Below are 9,675 nucleotides of genomic sequence, written 5' to 3'. Positions count from 1 at the left end.
ACTATTAAAAGTCACAAAATGATCACCCGACTACTCATTATGTTCCCAACTCGTCATTTTCTGTTAAAAAATTGACGGTCATCTGAGATGGACATTAACATGATGACTGAAATATGATAGTTATTTGAGATTTTAGGATCATATTTTATTATATCACAATCAACATGTTAACGTTCAACTTAAAATGTCGTTAATGTTCTAACGGTAAAGGTGACTATTTAAAAACTTTTAATAGTCGAGATACTCAACGAAGCAACACTACAATCAGAGGATCATTTTGTAATTTTTATTAGTCGAGAGACTTAATAAAGCAATACCCTATAGTCAAAGGATCATTTGTATACTTTATCCTAAAATTTATAACTTCATTTAGACACTAGTTGTTAATAAAAAGATAAAAATTGAAGATTAATTTGAGAGTGTATGTAGAGTTTTTCTTGATAAAATCATATTATATGTAAATCATTTTGGATATTCAACAATATTCTTTGAAAATATTTTTAAATTATTTTCAATGACATCATATTATCTTCAAAATCATCTTACGTCATGATTGTTCTATAAGTTTATACTCATTAGTCTTTAACATGACTTATTAATGTCGAATCTAATAATTAATAGTCATATATGTATAGTCCGTAATCTACTAAAAGACACGATGATCTTGGACTATTAACAAGCATGATGATCCTATGTATGACATTAGTTGTCAAAAGGTCAGTATAAAAGTTCATCGAACGTACGTGATAAAGAGACTCTCTCTCTATTTCTACTCTCTCACTTACATCGTTTATCTTCTTCTTTCTTCATTTCATCTCTCTCACATAGAAACGTAGGCTAATGGTTGTTAACTCATGATATTGATTCTCCACTCAAACTAAATATGAGAATTGTTAACGATCGACAAGATAAATTTGTTCCTACAAATAAATTTCAAACTAGATGAATTCAATTTGTCGATATTCTATTATTTGATTAAATTAAATTTAAATTTAGAAGAATCAAGTTTTTTTTGAACCAAATCTAAAGTAACAAACATGTAATGATATTTAATATCATATTTAATTAATCTTAATCTATAAACAAAACAAAACCCTGCACCAAAACCAAAACAAAAACAGAGACACTCCCCCAACGCACACACACGAGCGGTTCTCCGGTTGCATGCAAAGCCCCAGGCTTTATTTATTAATTTTCCCATTTCTTAAATAAATAAATAAAATCAAAAAAAGCATAGAGATTCATGTACTATTAATTTGTGGACATTATATTATTCCTTCTTTCAATCTACTTTAACTCGGAAAATAAATTTTATGTATTTTTTAATCAATGATTTTATCATTAATTGTACAGTGTTGATATGATAGTTTATGATGATTATTTAATCATCTACGATATTGATGAATTAAATTGATAACTCAAATATAACAGATAAATTATTATGTTAGTATCGTAAATCATCACGTCATCACTTTAAACTATCACATCAGTACTTAATAATTAACTATGAGAATAATGAGTAAAAAGATCATATTAAATTTATTTTTTAAGTTAGATATTTATTTATTAAAATAAATATCCCTCCGTCCCCTTGCTGACCTCAGTCTCCATTGCCTTTTTAATCCCAAAAAAAAACTAACAGATTTTGCAAACAAAAGGCAGGGAAAAACAAATCAAGCACCTCTTCTTTTAAATCCTCTGTTTCACCCCCTTTGATTTTCACAAATTCACATTTTTTTTTCACTTTCTCTCTTCCCAAACACACTCATCTTCCAATGACTGAGACTTGAAAGAGATAACTTTGCTTCTTATTTCTTTGATCATCTGGGTTTCTTTTCTGGGTTTTTGAGAACAACGAGTCCACAAGAGATGAACATCTTTGCTCTTCCTACTAATAACTCTCCAATGGAGTTTCAGATTCCAACCTCTTCGATGGAACAAACCAACAAATTTTTGAGCTTTGAGCCTCAAATTGTTGCTGCTGGTGGACTTTCTTTGAGTTTAAATGTTGAAAACGGAAGTAATAATAAAAACTCCGGCGGCGGCGGTACCAAAAAGGGGCACACCAAGCTTTGTTGTAGGGGTCATTGGAGGCTGGCTGAAGATGCTAAGCTAAAAAATCTTGTGGCTCAATATGGTCCTCAAAACTGGAACTTGATAGCTGAACATCTTGAAGGGAGATCAGGTTAAAGTTCCCATGTTGGTAACCATAATCATCAATTTTGCAAATGTTTTATCTTTTTGGTTAAATGGGTGTTCTTTTTTGCAGGAAAAAGTTGTAGATTGAGATGGTTTAACCAGCTGGATCCAAGGATCAATAGGAGAGCATTCAGTGAGGAAGAAGAAGAGAGGCTGTTAACTGCACATAAAGTGTTTGGCAACAGATGGGCAATGATTGCTAGGCTGTTCCCTGGTAGAACTGATAATGCAGTGAAGAACCATTGGCATGTGATCATGGCTAGGAACATAGGGAGCAATCAAGCATTTATAGGAGGAGGAAGCCTTCTTCTTTAGCCACAAGTAACCAATCTACCATTTCATCAGCCTCTACTTGCACTCCAATTCACCATATTGGTATATTTGCAGGTAGGGATGGACCGATGAGATTGACGGGACGATTGTTACTTCTGAAAAATATTAGAATTTGATCTTTTAACATAAATTTTAACATAAAATTATACATTCGTTCTTGTTTTGCAGGTTCGAAAGTGAACCAACATGCTAACTCGTCAGATTCTAACTCAGTAGTTTCAGCAACTGAGTCAGTGGGCACAAATAGGACCAACCACTCCCAAACTGCAGATGGAGATTTGAAGATCAACATGTGCTTCATTGACTTCCTTGGAGTAGGAGCTTCTTAAAAGTAAAGAATCCAGCTTAAAGAGGAAGAGAGGGGTAAAATTGGATCCAATGGGCAAAAATATTGGGTTTCTGCAGTTGGTCTCATAATCCTTATAGTTTTGTATATACAGTTTCGTTCCATATATATCAGAATATAGTTTATGAGAAATATATAAAACTAAAGTTTTGAGGAAAAAAATAGAGAAGAGAGAGTTCTTCTACTCCTTTATAATCAATTATCAATTGTTTAAATATATATTCTTTTGGCAAAGAGGGTAAAGTTGTCTCGATATCATATACAAGTTGATGTCAACTAGGGATGGATCATAGAGTGTTAAGAAGAAGTTTTAATTATTTTATATTTTGTTAATATTTTTATTAATAATTTAATTTTAAATTTCCTAAAATTTTATAATCTCACAACTCTAACTTTATAAATTAAAATATCATTTCAATCAACATTTTCGCTACTCTAATATTCAATTTTGACATTAAATATCAATTATAATTTACACACGTCTAAAAATAACCAAACATGTCTCAAATGATGTGATGCCTTATTCAATTTTAAAAATGAAGTCAATAAAATATTTTATAATAAAAATTAATTTGTTAAATTTAAAATGACGAGGGATCTATGGAATTTCTTTGACCAGAATTCATCATGAAAAAACAACTGAAGATTTTGTCAAAATCATTGTTTATAATTTTCTCTGTCATTTTCTCAATAATCAAACGGAAAATTTATTTTCCCTTAAAATGTAAATATCGTTAATGCATAAATATTATACATTGACGAACCTAAATGACATCCATGTGTAGGGCCCATAAATTTTGGGTTCTGTGACGAATAATATTCTACACTTGTCATTGGACGAGCCTGAGTCCAACACATTTGACACCAAAGGTTTTTTTGTTTTTGTTTTGTTTTCAAATATTACTTGAAGATTACAAGATAATATATGTCCAAAATCTTTCTTAATCATTAACAATGCATATACACCCTGAAGACATAACTGCTCGAACCTAGTATCTCTAGTGAGAACAACACTCCATTTAACCACTAATACCATTTAATGAGTTCCATTTAACACTCAAACTAAAAGTAAGTATGACGAAAGAATCACGTTTAACTCGTGATTGTAGGACATTTGGTACAATTAACTTGTATTTATAAGTGAATTTATAAGAACTCATTAAATTGATTTTAATATTAAAAAAGAAATGTTATTTTCTCTAGAGATCTCAGCTTGGAACATTTACATTTGTAAGACGTAAATGTGTTATCAATAGCCAACAAAGATTTTAAATAAATAATATCTTATAATAAATAAATGAATTTATATTATGATTTCTTAAAGCTTGGGACTTCATGTTTCTTAGGTTATGATTTTTTTGAATAGTTTTAAGGTAAATACAAAAAAGTATTGTTCATAATTTTTTATTATTTAAAAAGTATGTACATGTTTTAAACGTAATTGCTCGAACTCAATACCTTAAAAAAGAATAATATTTTTTTAATTACTAAAATTACTTAATTGATTATTATATTATAATTTCTTAAAGTTTAAACGTCACTTCATGTTTATTATTTATTCAGATTTCTTAATTTCTATACTCACCCTTGACAAAAATGATAATAACCTAATAGATATAATAGATAGAAAGAAAATTGAATGAACAAATTTTTTATGGGTAAACTATGTAGTCCCTTTTGTTTAGAGTCTATTCGATTTTAGTCATCGATTTGAAAATTAAGGATAAATGATCTCTAATATTATTGCTCTATTCAATTTAAGTTACTATGTCGTTAACCCTTAATGAATATATGATATAGTTGAGGGACTAAAATCAAACATGAGTTAACAATTAAGGGATTAAAATCAAACATGAGTTAACAATTAAGAGACTAAAATCAAACGAATTAATAACGTTAAAGACTAAAATCGAATATATAGATAACGTTAGATACCATACACCTTTAATTTTTCAATTATTAACCAAAATAGATCAAACTAAAATAAAAAACCCATTCGTACAGTTTACCCTTATTTATGACTGAAGAATGAAAGAAAAGATTCAAAGTTGCGTATCCAACACCAAAATTGAATGAATTGAACCTGGCCATCATGAATGACATTTAATAACAGTGCTTGTCTTTGATTTGATTTCCCTTTGACCATCCAACTAGCATTTATTTCCATCAACTTTCTTTTCTTTTCTTTTCTTTTCTCTTTAACCAATCAGGTTGAGCAATGTGGTTAATAAAGTCAAGACGATGCAACTGATGAAACATCAACACCATTTCACGGCTACATCAAATGGGGTCTACAAATCTACCATCATCCCTTCTCTTCGTTCCATTTTGAGAATGTTTCATATAGTACTTTTAGGAGTAATACTAAAATTAGCCACCAACGTTTTTCAAGATGATCATTTTGACTCATATTCATTTTTTATCATTTTGACTCCCAACATTTGATTTTGGGAAAAAACTCTCTCTATAGATGAAAAACACTACTTAACACATGATTAACGCTGTAAAATAAAATATTTTTTTTTATCTAAAATGCAATATTGAGGGTTAAAATGCCATAGAAAATAATAATAAAGGACAAAATAATTATTTTGTGAAATGTTAAGGGCCTTTTTGCCATCAAAAAATAGAATAAGAGAAAAAATAATCATTTTGATAAACATTAGGAGGCTAATTTTGACATTATGCCCCATTTCTTAAAAAGGTTTGAATTCAATGCTTTATTATTTCCGGATATGATGATATTTGTATTCTTTTATTAAATATAAATATAAGTACAAAGCAAATTACTAAAGTTTTGTTTGGTAGGATGGAAAATTGATAGGAGAGAGTGAAAATATGGAAGGAAAATAAATTTTGAGGGTGCTTGGCATGGAAGAAAAATGAAAGAGATGATCATTTTTCATCCTCACATATAAAATCAAATCATTGAAATTTGTAAAGAATAGAGGGAGAGAAAATATAAGTTAGTACAAAAACATATATTTTTCAAGTTTAATTTTATTTCCTCCCAATTTTCAACTGACCCATTAATGAATTGAAAGAAAATTATTTTCTACTATTCCTATCAAATACACCAATAACATAAAAAAAATTTATTTATTTTAATAATTTAAGGTGATTACAAGTTAGTATCGATTTAAAATTTTATTAATCAATTGACCACACACACTTTACAGCACAGCTGCTCAAATCTATATTCTCTAAAGAAAATAACATTCTTTTTTACATTGAGACCGCTCAATGAATTCTGAATATTACTTTTATTTGTTCATAATTACATAATTGAACTATATACACATATGGGTATATACATGTATATGTTGAATGCACATTGAATGGGCTAGTTTTTGAAGCAAAGAGAGAGATCCACTTGAAGTAAAGCTCTTGGGCCTTGCATTGCTGCCCGAAACCTTCTTCTTGCCCATGCTACAACCAAAGATGGGCACGAGACCCGATCCCGATCCCGGCCCGATTCGATTGGGTTAGAAATTTTCAAAATAATTTGAGTTCGAATTGGGTCGGGTTGGGTTGGATTCAAGTTTATGTAGAAAATATCTGACTCAACATGACCTAAAGAATAATATAAATTTCCATTATATATTTACAAATAATTACAATAATAACCCTCTATATATTATTTTTTTCAATTAGATCATTATTTTTTTATAAATATATTTATTTTGGGTCAGGTCGAGTTTGAATTTTATCTCAAAAAATCGGATCGTGTTCGGGTCGGGTGAAGTTATCCCTAAATTCATTGAATGGAGGATTTATATTTTCGAGTCGGGTCGAATTGACAAAAAATTTGATCCAACCCACCGTATCCATCCCTAGCTACTACTGCTTGAAACTACATAGAAATCCACTTGAGCTCGGGTGTGAATGTTGAACATAAGAATATTTAATTTTTCGTATAGCTAAAATTTTTCTAAAGGTCAAATTCTTATCATATGTTTGAAAATATATCAAACAAAAACATATTCCAAAACATAAATAGAGTCAGAACACCATAGGCATCATATTATAGTCTAACATATATGATCATTGATTGTGGAATTTGGTTTACTGGTATAAGCTCTCTTTCATAATATTGTTAGCCCTATTCAAACACCTCGATCGATTAAGATATAATAAAAAATAATGATAAATCTAAAAATATTTATGACAGCATTATTTTCATTTAGGATAAACTGAGTATATAGTACATAAATTATCAGTTTTGGTCTATTTTAGCACTTAAATTTTAATTTTTTTTTTCCGAAACGTAATGTTAAATTTTGAACGGGATACTAAAATGAAATAAAAACTAAACTTTACGTATGATTTTAAAAAAATTAAAAGTTTATGCACTAAAACGGATCAAAATTGATAATTTATATATTAAACGCGTAAAATACCCTTTCCTTTAATAGGGAAATCATGTATTGAGAGATGGATCGAGAGGCGATTGAAGATAGTTGATACTCTAAAAATTTTAAATTTTTATGTAATTTAATTTTTTTTTTATATTTTTTATCAATTTTTTTTTTGATATCATATAAATCAACTTACAAGGAAATAGGTTTCACCAGGAACCAAGCTGTCAAGCAAAAACCCAAACTCATTCATGGGGAGAGGCACACCAGAGGAGTGGACCAACACTACATCTTGTCCAAACATGGCCTTGACGTCCAGTGGACCCTTCGGAACTTCGGTCGGAACTCCATTGATGAACACTGTGATGAACCCTAAAACTCGAAAAAGTAAACTTTAGGGTTTACTTCAATCATCAATTTCCCCTCAAAATAATAATCAAAACGACATGCAGCATATTTTTGGGGTATAGTGCCACTAAATACCGTTGTTAATTCACAAGAAAGTTAAAGTTGCAGTAAATGTTGCATAGAGTTAGAGAAGGACCGACGGGTGCTAAAATATAAAATTTTACTTCTGTCCATGTATATATATTACATCGCTGTGCATATATATTATATCGGGCCGATGACTTTATAGTTTGCCATGCAATTACCAGATTGATTCTGCAAATTCGAAATCTCCGACGGGCACAAAACCGATGTAATATCACTCGAGCTTTGCTCTTGAAACCCCATTTGAGGTGACCTTGAGAGAAGATTTTCCATGCCATCATCACTCATAACACCATTGGAAGAAGATGAACCAACGAGGAAAGAAGGTGGGAAAGAGGCAAAGTTGGAGACATCACTATGTTCATACTGAATTGCACCGCCGCCGACAACGCCGACATCAAATAGTTGTGGTTGGTAACTTCTTTGTTCTACGACAATGTTAGCGCCAGCGGCTTGCAGCTGTCGTTGGCGGCGACGAGACCTCGAACGTCGGTTTTGGAACCAGTAGAAGACATTAGCATCACCAACAACACCGAATTTCTCGAGCAGCTTTCTTATTCTCACGGTTTCGTCCTTTGGGGGTTCACCATGCCACTTTTGAAGATGGGCTCGAGTATGAGGATTTGTTCCGGTTTCGGCGTCCACCTCGACCAGACTGGTTCGTTTCTCTCTGAACCATGGCGCGGACTATTAGGGTCCGTTGCTTGATCTTCCATTGACGAAGATACCTAAGTTTAAAATATACCCTGGTTGTGATTTTGATAACACTTTTAGTCCCGTGATCAAAACTTCTACAATCAATGTTGTTCTTTCTGTTGCCACTACTCATGGATAACCTCTGCGACATGTGGACATAAACAACGCCTTTTTAAATGGTGACCTTGGTGAAGAGATGTTTATGACTCAACCACCTGGCTTTGAACAGCAGGGTGCTACTGGAGAAGAGTTGGTTTGTCATTTGCAGAAGACCTTATATGATATAAAGCAAGCTCCTCGAATGTGGTATGGTACGTTGCGACAGTTTCTTCTTGACCTACACTTTCAGGTGTCAGTTGCTGATGCCTCGTTGTTTGTCCGTTGCATGGATAGAAGTCGTGTGTTCATGCTTGTTTACGTTGATGACATTGTCATCGCTGGGATTCATCTAAAGTTATTTAAACGGTTGTCCAGCTTCTAGGTGAGAAGTTCTCACTTAAGGATCTTGACTCACTAAGTTATTTCTTGGGTATTGAAGTTGCAAGGTATAGTGATAGACTTGTTTTAAAACAACAAAAGTTTATTAAGGAGTTTCTTGAACGATTGAAAATGATAGGAGCTAAGGTTGTTCCTACTCCTATGATTTTGTCACCCCAACTTAAGAAAGATGCAGGGAAACCTCTTAGTAATGGACAACAATTTTGGAGCATTGTTGGTGTCTTAATGTACCTCAGTCACACTCGACCAGACGTTACATTCAATGTACATCGTGTAGCTCAGTACATGCATAACCCAACATTGGATAGCTATCAAAGAATACTCCGGTATTTGGCAGGTACAATACACTATGGTCTTGTATTTTATGCTAATAGTTCGACAACTAATCTGTTGCCTTTGCTTATGCTGATTGGGCAAGTAATCTAGATGATCAATATCAAGTCAGTGTGTTTCCTCGGTAATAATCTAGTTTCATGGAGCTCGAAGAAACAAAAAATTGTGGCTCATTCTACCACAGAAGCAGAATATCGAAGTATTGCGGTCACCGTTGCTGAGGTTGTTTGGATTCGAACACTACTACGAGACATGGGCAAGAAGCAAGTTGAAACTCCTGTTATATGGAGCGATAACAGCATTGCGGTGGCGAAGAGTGCCAACCTTGTTTCCATGCTAAGTCAAAGCATATGGAACTAGATATGTGTTTTGTGCGAGGAAAAGTAACAATAAAGAACTAAGTGTGAATTACGTTCCGGC

General features: G+C 32.1%; 2 pseudogenes; one reads left to right on the top strand and one right to left on the bottom strand.

Moving 5' to 3' along the window:
* Positions 1–1,869: 1,869 nt before the first annotated feature.
* Positions 1,870–2,861, top strand: LOC120163833 (annotated as a pseudogene).
* Positions 2,862–7,423: 4,562 nt separating this feature from the next.
* Positions 7,424–8,444, bottom strand: LOC120163856 (annotated as a pseudogene).
* Positions 8,445–9,675: the final 1,231 nt, after the last annotated feature.

Source organism: Hibiscus syriacus, unplaced genomic scaffold, assembly GCF_006381635.1.
Source record: "Hibiscus syriacus cultivar Baekdansim isolate YM2019G1 unplaced genomic scaffold, ASM638163v2 tig00111498_pilon, whole genome shotgun sequence".
Lineage (NCBI taxonomy): Eukaryota > Viridiplantae > Streptophyta > Magnoliopsida > Malvales > Malvaceae > Hibiscus > Hibiscus syriacus.
The sequence above is the reverse complement of the archived record's forward strand: the minus strand, read 5'-3'. Positions and strand labels throughout refer to the sequence as shown.